Source organism: Schistocerca piceifrons, chromosome X (genome assembly GCF_021461385.2).
Source record: "Schistocerca piceifrons isolate TAMUIC-IGC-003096 chromosome X, iqSchPice1.1, whole genome shotgun sequence".
NCBI classification, from domain to species: domain Eukaryota; kingdom Metazoa; phylum Arthropoda; class Insecta; order Orthoptera; family Acrididae; genus Schistocerca; species Schistocerca piceifrons.
In genome coordinates, this window is record NC_060149.1 from 592,770,464 (window position 1) to 592,790,855 (window position 20,392).

Below are 20,392 nucleotides of genomic sequence, written 5' to 3' on the forward strand. Positions count from 1 at the left end.
TGCAGGTCCTGTAAAGTCTTGTTCCAGATTACGGAATGGCACCTAGTTGTTATAAACAGTCAGTGCCCTCCAGGCACAAAAATTGCTGCGTACTTCGGTGCTCCACACCTTCCCTGTCCGGGTTGAAGCGCACTGCACTTTAAATTCCTCGATGGATTGTCTGATGAAGAAATTCAGCACTACCTGTATGACCAGGGCATAACGGCTGTTCATAGAGTTATGAAAAGGGTTGACATGAACATCATTCCAACCCGCACTGTCTTCTTGACATTTGACAAAGTTCAGCTCCCATCGAAAATCAAAGCAGGCTATGAGATAATTTCCGTTTGCCCTTACGTCCCAAACCCTACGCATTGCTATCGGTGTCAGCGGTTCAATCACACCAGCCAGTCCTGTTCCAATCCGGCCAAATGTGTTACATGTGGCAAGGATGCCCATGAGGGTGCTTGTCCACCTCCATCCCCTCGCTGCATCAACTGCATGGGTGACCACGCTGCTTCCTCTCGAGATTGCCCAGTTTTTAAGGACGAAAAGCTCATCCAGGAAATTAGAGTGAAGGAAAAGGTGTCGACCTTTGCTGCTCGAAAATTATTCGCCAGTCGACAGCCCACCGTGCCTCAGAAAGGAAAATACAGCACTGTCCTTGCTTCTCCTCGGCCAACAAAGGAGGTGGCCACGCAGACTTGCGACCTCACCTTTAGTGCCACGGTTGTCAGATCGGCCAGCGCAAAGATCGCCCGTTCAACCTCACCACTTTCGCCTGCCCACTCTCTGGCTCACCCTTTGTCGGGTTCTGCTAAATCTCGAGCCCAAAAGTCAGACACCAAGACTTCGAAAAAAGAGCATACTCATGAAGAGTTTTTACGTACCGCAACTTCCCAACCATCGGTTCCTCCTTGATCTAAACATCATACTTCCAAGAAGGCTACAAAGAAACCCAGTTCCTCTCCTCTGCCAAGGCGTGTCCCATCTACAGCACCACCTGGCGGAAATCGCCCTCAGCCGTCTTCTGTGTCGCTGAGGCGCACTGCTGGCGGCCAATCAACCAGCCGATCTCTGGTGGCAGGAGCTGCTCCTGACCAACCTAAGCATCAGGATCTTCTGCCTTCGGCCAAATGCCATTCCATGCTGTCGGTCGCAAGCTCTGAGCAGTCGTTGAGTTGACAGCAACCTTGGTCACATTCCTCCATTTTCTGTTCACCCTATGTCCATTATCCACTGGAATATCCGCGGTATTCGAGCCAATCGGGATGAATTGTCGATCCTCTTACGATCCTACTCGCCGGTCATCTTCTGTCTTCAGGAAACAAAGCTGCGTCCCCATGACCGCTTTGTTCTCCCTCATTTTCAGTCCGTCCGATATGATCTCGTCACATTCCTCCATTTTCTGTTCACCCTATGTCCATTATCCACTGTAATATCCGCGGTATTCGAGCCAATCGGGATGAATTGTCGATCCTCTTACGATCCTACTCGCCGGTCATCTTCTGTCTTCAGGAAACAAAGCTGCGTCCCCATGACCGCTTTGTTCTCCCTCATTTTCAGTCCGTCCGATTTGATCTCCCCTCTGTTGAAGGCACTCCAGCACATGGAGGACTCATGATTCTTCTCCATGAAACTCTCCATTATCACCCAATCCATTTAAACACTTCCTTCCAAGCTGTCGCCGTCCATCTTTTCCTTTCCGGATACACGTTATCTCTTTGTACTGTATACATTCCATCATCCACACCAATGGCACGAGCTGATCTCCTTCATCTTCTTGGTCAGCTTCCACCCCCCTATTTGCTGGTTGGGGACTTCAATGCCCACCACCCGCTTTGGGGATCTCCGCATCCTTGTCCACGTGGCTCACTATTGCTAGACGTCTTCCACCAAGCGGATCTAGTTTGCCTCAACACTGGGGTCCCTACATTTTTGTCTGCCTCCACGACAAATTTATCTCATTTGGACCTTGTGGTCGGTACTGTTCCGCTAGCTCGGCGCTTCGAATGGTTCGCCCTTGACGATACACACTCGAGTGACCACTTTCCATGTGTCATTAGACTGCAGCCTCAACTGCCATACATGCGCCCGCGACGCTGGAAGTTTGCCCAAGCTGATTGGACTTTTTTCGTCTCTAGCGACATTCGATGACCGTCACTTTCCCAGCGTCGACGATGAGGTCACGCATATTACCGACGTTATTATTACAGCTGCGGAACATTCAATACCACCCACCTCCGAATTGCCCCGGCGCCCCCCAGTTCCTTGGTGGAACGAGGCATGCTGTGATGCAATACGTGAGTGGCGACATGCTCTCCGCATTTTCCGCCACCATCCTACTTTGGCCAACTGTATCCGCTATAAGCAGTTCCGAGCGCGATGCCGTTGTGTCATCCGCGATAGCAAGAAGGCAAGCTGGAAATTCTTTATTAGCTCATTTAACACCTTCACTCCCTCCTCGGAAGTTTGGAGTCGGCTTCGACGGTTCTCAGGCGCGCCTAGTTTCTCCCCGGTCTCTCTCCCCCTGCGGGTCCGGGGTAAGAATAGGCCCGAGGTATTCCTGCCTGTCGTAAGAGGCGACTAAAAGGAGTTTCAACCGTTTCGGCATTCCATGTGATGGTCCCCCTTGGGGTTTGACCTCCATTTTTCAAAATTCTACAAGAGTACGAGCCTTTTGGGGAAGGACACCTTACGTGGTGTACCACTGGTCCTAAGTGCACTAAGACCTTGGCACTCAGCATTGTACCGGCGTTGTAACCATACCCACTATTCCTCAAATTGGGCCTAAACGCCTGATGGGTTGTCCAAGTTACGCCCATAGTACATCCGCATCTGCACCAGCGATCATGATGGACATTCCATGGCACCAGAAATCCAGCACGGTAGCCAGCCCGTTGTGGTGGGGTCATCATGTACCCTCTAGGTTGTAGCCCCCTGACAACACAGGGATTGTACTGCCTATACCTGAGCTGCACCCTCCCCACGTCGGCCAAGGAGTAGATGCCCATCTCCTTGGGGCATCAGGACTCCCGGCAACGGTCATCCTGCCAGGTGGCCCTTGCTGAGGCTGGGTGGCGCCCGTGGGGAGAGCCCCTGGTCGGAGTGGGTGGTATCGGGGCGGACGTTTCGCAGATGAAACGTCAACACGTATCAGGTCGCTCTGCGGCCGAGTCTTTCAAAAGAAAAGGTACCGTTTCTAGTTCTGGTTCTCCTGCCCTTTCCCCCTTGGCCACTCCATGGGAGGAGGGACAGGCCCGCCGGCTTGGGGCGAAGTACTTCCCCCGCTATTTGGTCTGTTCTCGAACCGATGGGGGGACGTTCACCACCTCCAAGCCCATGTTCTTTGTTCAGCACATTGAGGACATCTTCGGGGAAATCGAGGCTCTCAGCAAGATGCGTTCAGGGTCCGTTCTTATCAAGACCACCTCCGCCACACAGTCGGCGGCGCTCCAGGCGTGCGACCGCCTAGGGGACATCCCAGTGTCCATTGTCCCGCATCTGGCACTAAATAGGACGCAGGGGGTTATTTTTCATTGTGACCTCCTGCTACAATCTGATGAGGAGCTCAGGGCCAACCTGGAGCGCCGTGGCGTGCATTTCGTCCGGTGAGTCCAGTGCGGCCCCAAAGACCGTCGCATCGACACCGGGGCCTTTATCCTCGCCTTCGAGGTGGACGTTCTCCCGGAGAAGGTAAAGGTGACGTGCTACCGGTGCGACGTGCGACCTTACGTCCCGCCTCCTATGCGCTGTTTTCAGTGTTTGCGCTTTGTGCACATGTCGTCACGGTGTGAGGCTGAGCCCCTTTGTGGCGATTGTGGACGTCCTCTTCGTGAGGAACATACATGCACCCCACCACCTCTGTGCATTAATTGTCCTGGCATCCACTCGCCTAGATCCTCTGACTGCCCCGCATATCAGAAGGAGAAGAAGATACAAGAACTCAAAACTTTGGATCGGCTCTCTTATTCTGAGGCCAGGAAGAAGTATGACCGCCTCCATCCCGTGCCGTTGACCACTTTGTTTGCCTCAGTTGTGTCCACTCCTTCCGCGGTATCCTCACCCCTATCCTGTCCCCCCTCCGCCTCCTCCGCCCATCAGGGGGGTCTGCCTCCGCCTCCCAAATCCATCCCTTCCAAATCCTCCTCCCCCGTGGCCCCCACCCCCTCTGCCCCAGGGGCTACCCTTCCTCCTCCTCCTCTCCCCCCGCCACCTGAGAAGCAATCCTCTTCTCAGGCGTCCATCGGGGAAACGTTTCGGACCCCAGCTTCCGAGGTCCGGCGTTCCAAAACGGACCCCGCGCGTGAGGACATTCTTCGGGTCCAGCCCACCATCCCTGTGCCTCCTCGGCCTTCCAAGAAGGCCTCCAAGAAGAAGTATCTATCCCTCTCTCCACCCCGGCGCGTTTTGTCTGACGCTCCATCCGTGAGTCTCTGCTCCCGGCCGTCCTCAGTTTCGCCGGGATGCTCTGCTGCCAGGCACTCAGCTGGCCTCTCGTCGGCAAATGATGCTGCCCCTCCTACACAACCAGGGATAGCGGCCGCAGCTGGCGACGACTCGATGGAACCGGATCCGCCTCCCGCCGGTTGTAGCGTTGTTCCCTCGCAACCTGGCCCTCCGCGGCCGTCGAGGTGACCAGCTCTTCCCCCGTTTCGTTCCCCCAACTTCATGACTAGCGATGGCCTTGTTACATTGGAACATAAGAGGTATTCTATCTAATCGGGAGGAATTGCAACTGCTCCTCCGCCTGCACTGTCCGCTTGTCCTTGGTCTCCAGGAAACCAAGTTGCGCCCGACTGACCGTATTGCCTTTACCCACTATACCTCGGAGCGGTATGACCTCACCCCTGTGGACGGTATCCCAGCTCATGGTGGGGTCATGTTGCTCGTTCGGGACGATGTCTATTACCATCCCATCCCATTGACCACCCCACTCCAAGCAATAGCTGTCCGTATTACTCTTTCTGCTTTTACTTTTTCAGTTTGTACCATCTACACTCCACCGTCATCTGCTGTTAGTCGGGCTGACATGATGCGCCTGATCGTTCAGCTACCCCCACCGTTTTTATTGTTTGGTGACTTCAATGCCCATCATTCCCTTTGGGGCTCTCCTGCATCCTGTCAAAGAGGCTCACTCTTGGCGGATGTCTTCAACCATCTCAATCTTGTCTGCCTCAATAATGGCGCCCCGACATTCCTCTTGGACCCTACTCATACCTACTCCCACTTGGAACTCTCGATCTGTTCTACCACTCTTGCCCATCGGTTCGAGCGGTATGTCCTTTCTGACACCTATTCGAGCGACCATTTCCCCTGTGTCGTTCGTCTCCTGCACCACACCCCATCCCCCACGTCCTTCGCGCTGGAACATACTGAAAGCTGACTGGGGACTTTACTCCTCCATGGCGACCTTTCCGGACCACGATTTTCTCAGTTGTGACAGTCAGGTCGAATACCTCACGGCTGCTATCATCAATGCTGCCGAACGTTCGTTTCCGTCCCCTGGTGGAACGAGGCTTGTAGGGACGCTATCCGTGCTCGACGACGTGCTTTACGCACCTTTCGCCGCCATCCTACGTTGGCGAATTGTATTGAATACAAACGACTCCGAGCGCAATGCCGTAGAGTCATCAAAGACAGCAAAAAAGCTTGTTGGGCCTCTTTCACCAGCTCCTTTAACAGTTTTACTCCCTCTTCCGTCGTTTGGGGTGGCCTGCGCCGGCTGTCGGACATTAAGGCCCACTCCTCGGTACCTGGCCAGACCTCAGGTAATGAGGTCCTTGTTGATCCTGTGGCTGTCTCCAACGCCTTTGGCCGCTTTTTCGCGGAGGTTTCAAGCTCCGCCCATTACCACCCTGCCTTCCTTCCCAGGAAAGAGGCAGAAGAGGCTCGGCGACCTTCCTTCCACTCGCTGAATCTGGAAACTTATAATGCCCCCTTTACTATGCGGGAACTCGAACGTGCGCTTGCACTGTCCTGGTCCTCTGCTCCGGGGCCAGATGCCATTCTCGTTCAGATGCTGGCACACCTTTCTCCGGCGGGCAAAAGCTTCCTTCTTCGTACCTACAATCGCGTCTGGACCGAAGGTCAGGTCCTCATGCGTTAGCGTGACGCCATCGTTGTTCCTATACCCAAACCCGGGAAGGATAGACACCTTCCTTCTAGTTACCGCCCCATTTCTCTTACAAGCTGTGTCTGTAAGGTGATGGAGCGCATGGTTAATGCTCGGTTAGTCTGGATTCTTGAATCTCGACGACTACTTACTAATGTCCAATGCGGCTTTCGTCGCCGCCGCTCCACTGTTGACCACCTTGTGACCTTGTCGACATTCATCATGAACAACTTTTTGCGAAGGCGCCAAACGGTAGCAGTGTTCTTCGACTTGGAGAAGGCTTATGATACCTGTTGGAGAGGAGGTATCCTCCGCACTATGCACAGGTGGGGCCTACGCGGTCGCCTGCCCCTTTTTATTGATTCCTTTTTAACGGATCGAAAGTTTAGGGTACGTGTGGGTTCCGTATTGTCCGACGTCTTCCTCAAGGAGAACAGAGTGCCTCAGGGCTCCGTCTTGAGCGTAGCCCTTTTTGCCATCGCGATGAATCCAATTATGGATTGTATTCCACCTAATGTCTCAGGCTCTCTCTTTATCGATGACTTCGCGATCTACTGCAGTGTCCAGAGAACATGCCTCCTGGAGCGCTGCCTTCAGCGTTGTCTAGACAGCCTATACTCATGGAGCGTGGCAAATGGCTTCCGGTTCTCTGAAGAGAAGACGGTTTGTATCAACTTTTGGCGATATAAAGCGTTCCTTCCGCCATCCTTACATCTCGGTCCCGTTGTTCTCCCATTCGTGGAAACATCTAAGTTTCTAGGGCTCACGTTGGACAGGAAACTGTGTTGGTCTCCACATGTCTCTTATTTGGCGGCCCGTTGTACACGTTCCCTTAATGTCCTCAGAGTTCTTAGCGGTTCATCTTGGGGAGCGGATCGCACTGTCCTGCTTCGCTTGTATCGATCCATTGTCCGATCGAAGCTGGATTATGGGAGCTTCGTCTACTCGTCCGCTCGGCCATCCCTCTTACGCCGGCTCAACTCCATCCACCATCGGGGGATACGTCTTGCGACCAGAGCCTTCTACACTAGTCCTGTGGAGAGTCTTTATGCTGAAGCTGCCGAATTACCATTGACCTAGCGGCGCGACATACTGCTGTGTCGGTATTCCTGCCAGCTGTTGTCTATGCCCAACCACCCCTCTTACCAGTCCTTCTTCGCCGATTCTCTCGACCGTCAGTACGGGTTGTATGTGTCTGCCCTGCTGCCCCCCGGAGTCCACTTCCGTCGCCTGCTTCGACAATTGGATTTTGCCCTCCCTACCACCTTCAGAGAGGGTGAGAGCCCGACACCACCTTGGCTCCAGGCTCCGGTTCATATTTATCTCGACCTCAGCTCACTCCCGAAGGAAGGTACTCCGGCTGCAGTGTATTGCTCATGGTTTGTCGAACTTCGTGCTCGACTTGCCGGTCACACCTTTATTTACACCGATAGCTCCAAAACTGACGATGGTGTCGGCTGTGCCTTTGTCGTCGGGGCCGCCACCTTTAAATACTGGCTCCTCGACCAATGTTCGAGCTTTATGGCCGAGCTTTTTGCTCTCCATCAGGCCGTTCAGTATGCCCGCCGCCACCGCCATTCATCGTATGTACTCTGCTCTGACTCACTCAGTGCTCTTCAGAGCCTTGGAGCTCCCTATCCGGTCCATCCCTTGATTCAACGGATACAGCAGTCCCTCCATTCTTTCGCTGATAATGGTTCTCCTGTCAGCTTTCTGTGGGTTCCCGGACATGTAGGAGTGCCTGGGAATGAGGCTGCAGATGCTGCAGCCAAGGCTGCAGTCCTCCTGCCTCGGCCAGCCTCCCATTGTGTCACGTCATCTGACGTTCGTGGGGATGTTTGTAAGAGGCTTGTGTCGTTGTGGTGGGATGCTTGGTCATCCCTCCAAGGAAACAAGCTCCGGGCAGTAAAACCGCTCCCAACTGCTTGGACAACCTCCTCCCGACCACGGCGAGAGGAGGTCCTTCTGACCAGGTTGCGGATTGGGCATTGCCGGTTTAGCCACCGCTACCTGCTCTCCGGTGACCCAGCCCCGCAGTGCCCTTGTGGTCAGGCATTAACAGCGCGCCATGTTTTATTGTCGTGTCCCCGTTTTAGTAGTTTCGTGTTGTCCTGTCCCTGCCATCTACTTCACCAGATGTTTTAGCTGATGACGCTCGAGCAGCTGCTCGTATTCTGCGTTTTATAACTTTGACTGGCTTGTCCAAAGACATCTAACCTTTTTACTTATTTTATCTGCATCTTTGTCAGGTCCTTCTGGTGTCCCCTCCCCCCCATCCCCTTGAGTTTTACTAGATTCCATGTGCTCTAACAACAGTGACTGGGCGCTAATGACCTCAGCAGTTGAGCGCCCTTAAACCCCACAAAAAAAAAAATCCCCGGTCTCTGGGCTCACTGTAGCGCATGATACATTAGTGGACCCTGTCGCAATTTCTAACTCCTTGGGTCAGCACTTTGCTGAGATTTCGAGCTCTTCAAATTACCCGCCAGCGTTTTTCCCGAAGAAACGTGCAGCGGAAGTGCGACCTCTTGCTTTCTCCTCTCAAAAGCGCGAAAGCTACAATACTGTTTTCTCCGTGCGGAAACTCCAACATGCACTCTTCTTCTCGCTCCTCCGCCCCAGGACCGGATGGTATCCACGTCCAAATGTTGCTGCATTTATCAACCCATAGTCTGCGTTACCTCCTTCGCCTTTATAATCGAATTTGGACCGACAGTACTTTTCCCAGACAATGGCGGGAAGCTATCGTCGTTCCTGTTCCGAAACCTGGAAAGGACAAACATCTCCCCTCTAGCTATCGCCCCATTTCTCTCACGAGTAGTGTCTGTAAGGTTTTGGAGCGTATGGTGAATTGCCGCTTAGCCTGGTGGCTGGAGTCCCGCAGTCTTTTAACACCTGCCAAATGCGGATTCCGAAAGCATCGTTCTGCAGTTGACCATGTTGTTGCTCTCTCCACTTATATCATGAACAATTTTCTCCGGAAACGCCAAACAGTAGAAATACTTTTTGATCTGGAGAGAGCATACGACACCTGTTGGAGGAGAGGCATCCTCCGCACACTGTTCTCTTGGGGCTTTCGGGGTCGGCTGCCCCTTTTTCTTCGCGAATTTATGGCAGAGAGCACATTTAGGGTGCGGGTGAACACTACTCTCTCCCGTACTTTCTCCCAAGAAAACGCGGTACCCCAGGGCACCGTGCTGGGTGTTGTACCGTTTGCCATTGCCATCAATCCAATTATGGATTGTCTCCTTCCTGATGTCTCGGGCTCCCTCTTTGTGGACGATTTTGCGATCTACTACAGCTCTCAACGGACCAGCCTTCTTGAACGACGTCTTCAAGGATGTCTCGATCGCCTCCACTCTTGGAGCATCGAAACCGGTTTCCGTTTTTCTCCCAGTAAGACGGTTTGTGTTAATTTTTGGCGACGTAAGAAGTTTCTTCCGCCCTCCTTACATCTAGGTCCTGTCAACCTTCCGTTTCAGACGTCGCCAAATTCTTGGGTCTTATGTTTGACAGAAAACTGTGCTGGTCCTCTCACGTTTCCAATCTTTCGGCTCGCTGTCTGCGATCCCTTAACACCCTCCGTGTCCTGAATGGCACCTACTGGGGAGCGGACCGAGTGGTCCTTCTCCGCCTCTATCGCGCCTTAGTGCGCTCGAAATTGGACAATGGAAGCATAGTCTACTCCTCTGCTCGGCCGTCTATTCTTCGGCGTCTCGACTCTATCCACCACCGTCGATTACGTTCAGTGTCTGGAGCTTTTTACACCAGCCCTGTGGAAAGCCTTTATGCTGAGACTGCTGAACGTCCGCTGTCCAATCGGCGAGCAGTCCTTCTGAGTCGTTATGCTAGCCATCTGTCTTCCATGCCTGCTAATCCAGCCCATGACATTTTTTTCGACACCTCCTTTGATGTAGGACACGCAGGCCGCCCCCTCCTCCCTACTACCACCGGGAGTCCGCTTCCGTCAACTGCTCCATTCTCTTTCCTTCCACTTTCCTAAAACCTTCTTGACATCTTGGGGTACAGCACCGCCTTGGCTCCGTCCCCGGATCTGCCTGCTCCGTGACCTTTGTCGATTTCCCAAGGATGGTATCCCTTCACTTGTTTATCGTCGGGCATTTGCTGCTCTATGTGCACAAATGACGGACGCCACATTTATTTACACCGACGGCTCGAAAACATCGTTAGGTGTAGGGAGTGCCTATATTGTTGGCGACACCCCAAATCACTTTCGGCTTCCCGACCAGTGTTCGGTTTATACTGCGGAGCTTTACGCTGTTCTCCAGGCTGTCCACTACATCCGCCGCCATCAGCGGATACATTACGTTATCTGCTCAGATTCTCTCAGCTCTCTCCTCAGTCTCCAAGCTCTTTATCGTGTGCACCCTCTGGTCCACCGGATTCAGGACTGTCTGCGCTTGCTCCACCTGGGGGGCGTCTCGGTGGCGTTCCTCTGGCTCCCGGGACACGTTGGTATATGTGGAAATGAGGCAGCTGATATTGCAGCCAAGGCTGCAGTCTCTCTTCTTCGGCCAGCTATTCAATCGATTCCCTTCGCTGATCTACGGAGCGTTTTATGTCGTCGTGGTGTTCATTTATGGCACACGCATTGGTCGACACTCCCCAATAATAAATTGCGGGACGTGAAAACTCTTCCTTGTGCTTGGACCTCTTCCTCCCGAACGCGTCGTCGGGAGGAGGTAATTTTAACTAGACTCCGGATAGGGCACTGTCTTTTTAGCCATCGACATCTTTTAAGCGGTGATCCTCCCCCACTCTGTGCCCACTGCTCTCAGCTGTGGACGGTAAGACACCCTTTAATTGAGTGCCCCTATTTTAATCCGTTACGCTCCCGTCTACAGCTATCGCCTGATATATCGTCGATTTTAGCAGATGACACGCGCTCAGCCGACCGCGTTCTCAAGTTTATTAGTGCCAGTGAAATGACGTCAGTCATTTGAAGCTTTTTTTTGGGGACAACCAACCCCTTTCTGCAGTGGATTTTTAAACCTTCCTTCTGCTTTTACTTTCTCCAATTTTATGACTTTCGTTCCCATTGCTGCTGGTTTTCAATTTCGGTTTTTTACTGTTTCCTAAGTCACGGACCGGGCGCTAATAACCATAGCAGTTTTGCGCCCTAAAACAAAACAAAAACTAAGGGCTGAAAAAAAATGGTTTTGCTTGTATCTGTACTCTTATTGGAGTTAGGAAGCTGTAAAAAAGCAGTGCTGATACTCGTGAGGTCTGTGACAAATTTGGCTGTAATCGACACAGAGACAATTATATATATTACAGGGTGGTCCATTGATAGAGACCGGGCCAAATATCTCACCAAATAAGAGTCAAACGAAAAAACTACAAAGAACGAAACTTGTCTAGCTTGAAGAGGGAATCCAGATGGCGCAATGGTTGGCCAGCTAGATGGCGCTGCCATAGGTCAAATGGATATCAACTGCGTTTCTTTAAATAGGAACCCCCATTTTTATTACATATTCGTGTAGTACGTAAAGAAATACGAATCTTTTAGTTGGACCACTTTTCGCTTTGTGATAGATGGCGCTGTAATATTCACAAACATATGGCTTACAGTTTTAGACGAACAGTTGGTAACAGGTGGGTTTTTTAAATTAAAATACGGAACGTAGGTACGTATGAACATTTTATTTTGGTTGTTTCAATGTGATACATGTACCTTTGTGAACTTATTTCTGAGAATGCATGCTGTTACAGTGTGATTACCTGTAAATACCACAATAATGCAATAAATGCTCAAAATGATGTCAGTCAACCTCAATGCATTTGGCAAAACGTGTAACGACATTCCTCTCAACAGCGAGTAGTTCGCCTTCCGTAATGTTCGCACATGCATTGACAATGCGCTGACGCATGTTGTCAGGCGTTGTCGGTGGATCACGATAGCAAATATCCTTCAACTTACCCCACAGAAATAAATCCGGGGACGTCAGATCCGGTGAACGTGCGGGCCATGGTATGGTGCTTAGACGACTAATCCACCTGTCATAAAATATGCTACTGAATATCGCTTCAACCGCACGCGAGCTATGTGCCGGACGTCCATCATGTGGGAAGTACATCGCCATTCTGTCATGCAGTGAAACATCTTGTAGTAACATCGGTAGAACATTACGTAGGAAATTAGCATACACTGCACCATTTAGATTGCCTTCGATAAAATGGGGGCCAATTATCCTTCCTCCCACAATGCCGCACCATACATTAACCCGTCAAGGTCGCTGATGTTCCACTTGTCGCAGCCATCGTGGATTGTCCGTTGCCCAATAGGGCATATTATGCCGGTTTACGTTACCACTGTTTGTGAATGACGCTTTGTTGCGAAATAGAACGCGTGCAAAACATCTGTCATCGTCCCGTAATTTCTCTTGTGCCCAGTGGCAGAGCTGGTCACGACGTTCAAAGTCGTCGCCATGCAATTCCTAGTGCATAGAAATATGGTACGGGTGCAATCGATGTTGATGTAGCATTCTCAACACCGACGTTTTTGAGATTCCCAATTCTCGCACAGTTTGTCTGCTACTGATGTGCGGATTAGCCGCGACAGCAGCTAAAACACCTACTTGGGCATCATCATTTGTTGCAGGTCGTAGTTGACGTTTCACATGTGGCTGAACACTTCCTGTTTTCTTAAATAACGTAACTATCCGGCGAACGCTCCGGACACTTGGATGATGATGTCCAGGATACGGTGCAGCATACCTAGCACACGCCCGTTGGGCATGTTGATCACAACAACCATACATCAACACGATATCGACCTTTTCAGCAATCGGAAAACGGTCCATTTTAACACGGGTAAGCCGGCCGGAGTGGCCGAGCGGTTCTAGGCGCTACAGTCTGGAATCGCGCGACCGCTACGGTCGCAGGTTCATATCCTGCCTCGGGCATGGATGTGTGTGTTGTCCTTAAGTTAGTTAGGTTTAAGTAGTTCTAAGTTCTAGGGGACTGATGACCATAGATGTTAAGTCCCATAGTGCTCAGAGCCATTTGAACCATTTTTGAACTTCGAAAGTGGTTAGGTGACTGGGTGTCACTTGCGTCATATCTCTGTACGCGAGATTTCCACTCCTAAACATCCTTAGGTCCACTGTTTCCGATGTGATAGTGAAGTGGAAACGTGAAGAGACACGTACAGGACAAAAGCGTACAAGCCGACCTCGTCCGTTGACTGATAGAGACCACCTACAGTTGAAGACGGTCGTAATGTGTAATACGCAGACATCTATCCAGACTGTCACACAGGAATTCCAACCTGCATCAGGATCCACTGCAAGTACTATGACAGGTAGGCAGGAGGTGAGAAAACTTGGATTTCGTGGTCCAGTGGCTGCTCATAAGCCACACATCACGCCGGTATGTGCCAAACGACGCCTTGCTTGGTGTAAGGAGCGTAAACATGATCGAACAGTGGAAAAACGTTGTGTGGAGTGACGAATCACGGTACTCAATGTGGCAATTCGATGGCAGGGTGTGGGTATGGCGAATGCCTGGTGAATGTCATCTACCAGCGTGTGTAGTGCCAACAGTAAAATTCGGAGGCGATGGTGTTATGGTGTGGTCGTGTTTTCCATGGAGGGGACTTGCACCCCTTGTTGTTTTGCGTGGCACTATCACAGTACAGCCCTGCATTGATGTTTTAAGCACCTTATTGCTTCCCACTGTTCAAGAGCAATTCGGGGATGGCGATTGCATCTTTCAACACGATCGAGAGTCTGTTCATAATGCACGGCCTGTGGCGGAGTGGTTACACGACAATAACATCCCTGTAATGGACTGACCTGCATACAGTCCTGACCTGAATCCTATAGAACACCTTTGGATGTTTTGGAACGCCGACTGCGTGCCAGGCCTCACCGACCGACATCCATACCTCTCTTCAATGCAGCACTCAGTGAGAAATGGGCTGCCATTCCCCAAGAAACCTTCCAGCACCTGATTGAATGTATATCTGAGAGAGTAGAAGCTGTCATCAAGGCTAAGGGTGGGCAAACACCATACTGAATTCTAGCATTACCGATGGAGGGCGCCACGAACTAGTAAGTCATTTTCAGCCAGGTATCTGGATACTTTTGATCACATAGTGTATATATGTATATGTGTATTTTAGTTTTAAAAATGTTGTTATAAACAAATAACGAGTGTTCACGCCCTTTTTATTTTACAAAATCTGACAACCTCGCATGTAACTTAAGTTATATCAGCTGTGGTAATATCGTTGAGAAGTATTTCACATCCACATACTTAAGTATCTTAAAGTGGCTGTCAGTATTTCTTAACGATAACTGCTCACCTCACAAAAATATTTTCTTTTTCAATGCTTTGTCCGCTCACGTCAAGGTATCCACCTCCAGCAATTAAGAGAAATGAAGGAAATCCCGAATAAGAGTCGAGTATCTTACCGCTGCTCCACCTCACTCGTTAATTATCTGCCCGACGTTGACACTCCAACAAACCACACAGTCCATAGGCGCCCTTAAAACGCTTAAACCAAAAGCCAGGAAAACGATACCGGCGATTTTCTTTTCTCGTCGTCGAAAGGAAATTGAACCTCAATTTTCTTTGCAATGTGTTGCATTGACCTCTCGTACTGGACCATACATTGCGTCTTGAACAAAGAGCGATGAATAGTAAATAAAAGGTCGATGAGAAAAGTAAAACATATGAAACAATAAAAAAATGATAGAAAACAATCAGAGATGCACCTATGAGATTAGAATTCGAAACATTACGAAGATGTAACTTATCTTTAACTCTTGGCTACTACATAACGTTATTAACAGCGTCCGTGAGTTGACACAAATTTAAACCTCGCTCTCCATTCTGTAGTGTTGTCACACCACACACTTTATTAGAGGTTTATTCGCAAAGGATGAGTCGATGAATTTCTGAGGTGGGTAATTTTGTTCCAAAGTCCATTGCCGGGTGACATTGTGATTAGCCTGGACAGGAATTTCTAGACACCTTGTAACTGACTACTATTCACAGCTCTTAAGACACCTTTGATTTGTTGTCCTACGCAATTAATATCGTTGCTGTTGTTTAAATGCTACATACTAACATATATTTCTGTCTTTCTCTAATGAACCGTTAAGAGTGTAGCACTTCACATTTAGGAAGGAAGGAATATTAGTGTTTAGCGTCTCGTCGACGGTGGGGTCATTAGAAATCGGACTCAAACTCGAGTTGGGGAAGATTGTGAAGGAAATCGGACGTGCCCATTTAAAGGAATCATCGCGAAATGTGCCTCATCGGGTCATTTATTTTCTCATGTAAGTTTTTCAGTACTGTTTGTCTTCAGAGAGACGTTGTCCTACAGCAAAAGTGGCACATAGTTGCAAAAATAGCTAAGATGTAAATAAAATTGTATGTAAAAGGAAGTGAATGTTGAGGGCGCCCTGAAATATATAGTGCTGAACAAAATGATCAACATCAAAATATTGGCTCACATGGTAGAAACATAAACGTTTATTTAATCTTAGCATCTGCCTGACAGAGATCAGATACGGAGCAAATACAAGTATAATGTTGCAGGTTGCATATCTCTCAAACGAAGGCGCCACTGTTAATCAGAACTAACTGGCTTTTTTCCTGGTGTAATTCCGCGAGTATGACGCGGCTGCGAACTTCAGTGCTGCGATCGCTTCGTACTCGTCGACTCGTTCCCTCTTACTGAAGCACGAAGGAGCGGAAGGCTAGTCGTGACATGTTATTACAACCAAATAAGAGTAGACGATCTTGCTGCTGTAATGTAGCACTGACAAGACGAAACGACCGGTTGTCGGGATCAGATGGTCTTTAACAAAGTTGTGTTTTGTGAGATTGTCGATGGTGTAAGACGAAAATTAACTTACTCAAATTACACAATTGCAAATGTATTCCATTAGAGGAGGAGTGATATAGTCCGCTCTTCATAGGAAAACCATACAATTTCGTCCAGTGGGATCAAAATGATTGTACTCTTGTTTATTCCATCTCCACCTTGGAAAACATATGAGCTACGTCAATCGAAATCTTGGCTCAGAGAAAAGTCACAGTTAATCCCTGCGACAAAAAGGCGCACTGTTTCTGTATTCATTTGGGCATGACAACTTGAGTTTATGGGCTAGTAGCGAATTGTATAGCTTATCATTCATTTCAGTAATTTATTTTAATAATTAATTACCATTTAGAGATTGCACTTTATCCTCATGTCCAGTTTCCTGACAGTTGTTACAGACCTGGTAACGTCTCGAAAGTGTGTTTATGTCAACGTAACTGTCAGGCAGTCTCTGAATAGACATTAAATATTGAAATAAATGTACAGCAGTAGTCGAAAACGTTTTATCTATATAAATGTAGGTACAAACACAACAATATTAACTGCTAACTAATCATTTGTTATATTGGTGTATAATATTCGCCTTGCCCAATGGTTGCTTCTGTCATTTAGGAAGGTCGCGCCTCTTGTAACATTTCTATTTACACTTGAGAATGGCCATAAAGTCAAAATAATGACTTTGTGAAGTAAACGAAGAGTAATTTACAGTTTCATTGTGGAAATTTCTTTCAAAACCGTTTGTATGTAGCGGGGATGCCGCGAGTCCGCGGTTATACTCGCGGACTCGTGTACTCTCTCTCTCTCTCTCTCTCTCCTTTCTGAAAGAGAGTTGAGTCCATTTGTATCAGACAACAGACTCAGGTGACGCCTGGGCTGTGGCACACGGAGATGGCGAGTTTGGAGACGACGTCACAGGACTCGGTGGCGAGTTAAAAGCGAGTATGCGGAGATCATTTCTGATGTCTACTCCAGAAACATGAAGTAGGTGATGTTTCTTCATTCTCTTTTGACTAGAACTAGAATACCATATGTGATGATTATTTTTTTAATGGAGACTATGCTTGCAGACTTATATAGAGTGGACTGAGGTCTAGGTTAGCTTGGTAGGTGACAGTGAGGTTCTGAATATGTCATGACAATGCTTACTCTTTTCTAGTTGAATATCTGCTGTTGTCCAGGTATGTGTTTATTCTTCTACACAGAAGCGCCAAAGAAACTGGTATAGGCATGCGTATTCAAATACAGAGATATGCAAACAGGCAGAATACGGCGCTGCGGTCGGAAACTCCTACATAACACAACAAGTGTCTGGCGCAGTTGTTAGATCGGTAACTACTGCTACAATGGCAGGATATCAAGATTTAAGTGAGTTCGAACGTGGTGTTATAATCGGCGCACGATCCATGGGACACAGCATCTCCGAGGTAGCAATGAAGTGGGGATTTTCCCGTACAACCGATTCACGAGTGTACCGTGAATATCAGGAATCTGGTAAAACATCAAATCTCAGACACCACTGCGACCGGAAAGAGATCCTGCAAGAACTGGACCAACGACGACTGAATAGTTCAACGTGACAGAAGTCCAACCCTTCCGCAAATTGCTGCAGATTTCAATGCTGGGCCATCAACAAGTGTCTGCGTGCGAACCATTCAACAAAACATCATCGTGTACCCTTGATGACTGCACAACCCAAAGCTTTACGCTTCATTACGCCTCACCTGGGTCCGTCAACACCGACATGGTACTGTTGATGACCGGAAACATGATGCCTAGTCGGACGAGTCTCGTTTCAAATTGTATCGAGTGGATGGACGTGTACGGGTATGGAGACAATCTCATGAATCCATGGACTCTGCTTGTCAGCAAGGGACTGTTCAAGTTGGTGGAGGCTCTATAATGGTGTGGGGCGTGTGTAGATGGAGTGATATGGGCCCCCTGATACGTCTAGATATGACTCTGACAGATGACACAAACATAAGCATCCTGTCTGATGACCTGCATCCATTCATGTCCATTGTGCATTCCGACGGACACGGGCAATTCCAGCAAGACAATGTGACACCCTACACACCCAGAATTGATAAAGAGTGGCTCCAGAAACACTTCTGAGATTAAACACTTCCGCTGGCCACCAAATTCCCCAGACATGAACATTACTGAGCATATCTAGGATGTCTTGCAACATGCTGTTCAGAAGAGATCTCCACCCCTCGTACTCTTACAGATTTATGGACAGCCCTGCAGGATCCATGGAATCAATTCCCTCCAGCACTACTTCAGACATTAGTCGAGTCCATGCCATGTCGTTATGCGACACTTCTGCGTGCTAGCCGGGCCCCTACACGATATTAGGCAGGTGTACCAGTTTCTTTGCCTCTTCAGTGTTTTAGTCTATCTCTCCCTTTGCTCTCGCTCTGCCACTGTCTGACCACCTCCCCCAGTCCCACCCCCACCCTCTCTCTGTCCATATCCCCAACTCCCCTGTCTGTATCTCCATCTCCTCCTCCCTCATACTTCTCTGCCATCACTCCCACCACTATAATAGGTTGATGGTTCTTATGTCCACAGCATTTCTTTCCAAATAGTAAGTAACATAGGGACCAAACGTGGTTGAAATCGATCCAGGGTTTGAGGAGGATCTCTCTACCCGCGGCTTCACCCGTTTACGCACTTGTCACATATATTTAGCATATTTCACTGATATTCGTACACACATTTCACCAGTATCACTAGCGAATTTCGCCCTCGAGGTTCGTTTTCCTGCAGCTAAATGTTTATGACGTCCTACCTCCTGAACTATGTATCGTACATTGATATAATTTTGCAGGTACATTCAGCGGAATACGTGGATACTGCCTGCAAAATATGTTGAGAGCAGAGTCAGCAGTAAATTAAAAAGTCATGCCTTACGCGACTGTTTCACTGCATGAACAGCGAAAATGTAATAAGCGATAATCATTTTTCCATTCGTATTTTGTGCGAAGTGTCAGCGAGTGGTAGGTTCGTAAAGGTTTAAAATTATGTGTAAAGTTTATTGCGGGTGACTGTGCTCTCACTCTCAAATACGGGATGAATAAAGTCTGGGTATTTGCCGATCGCGGGCTACACTTCTGTTTCACCTCCACCCCTTGGAGAGGTAGTGGGTTCCTACCCTCACAGCGCTTGTTTCCGGACAGTAAGTGATATTTGTTCAAATAGATGTAGTTTAGGAGGAGTTTTGGAACACACATACATGCATTTTTATAATATGTATGGATGTACACGTTGTCTCAAAGAATGGTCAGCATTCAGGGATATGAGAGAAACAATTATTCGAAGAAAAATGCTCTCGTAAACATGTGTTCTAAAATGCGTACCTTAAGAGCTATGAGCACTTCATGTTGTATATCGCGAAAGAACCATCATTTCGTAGCTATATTTACTTTCTCGATAAAAACTTCTGTGTTTCTATTTCGTCGAAATCTGACATTTTTGAACAGTGGCTGTGTACAAAATAAAAGTTCATTCTGGCAGAAAAGAAAATAGTAACCAAGCACTTTTAACAATGCTGTTTATTTACAAAAATGTCCAGTAACAATAAAGCTATAAAACACTCAACACTCATAACCATTCCAACTATCATAAAAACTGTAACAGTTTGTCAAGAATGACATGTTTCCAAAAGCCGCATAGCTGTATGTCTCTCAGCTGGGGTTGCCCTACTCAGAAAGTTGTTCGTACAAAAATAGCGCTCCTACCGGCTTCGAACGGCTGTTCACGTTTGATTATATCCTATATTTTCCAACTGTGGTCTGATGTTTTTAAGTCTTTATTGTTGCAGAAAGTGTTAATTACAAGATAATCTCCCTAGTTTTCCCCAGAAAACGGGTCCCTCTAATTTGATATTTGAAACATGCGTGATTGTATGACATGATTGTCGCTGTACTAGGTGATGCTCAAAGCTGATGGCTTCTATTACGTTCTCGACCACTTGTGACCTAGACATAGATGAAACAAACACAAACATCCGTTATTGTACCCTAAACGGATTGGTCTGGAGATCATAAACGCCGTTCGGCACGCTATACTGCTTATGTGTAATCTCCGGGTCGTAATCTCAACGAAAGTGGAATTCCTGCCAAGTTTCATCTGTATTATGTAGGTGACGAACAGTGTAGTGACAATCATTAACACTATTAAAGAGAGCTTGTAAATCATGGTGACTGTTGGTGTTAATTCTGTAAATAAAAACTTCTAGATCGCTTATGAAAATTTCTTTATTACGACGTTTCGGCTACTGCCAGCATCATCACACAGTAATCGCGGACTCTCGGAGGAAATTCATTTCAATTATTAATTTGTTCGTCTCATAATGGCAATATTGCAGTGTTTCCGGAAACCTCGCTTCCCAGAAGCCACAGACGTATGCGTGACGCAATAGTTGCGCAAAGCAGATGTCA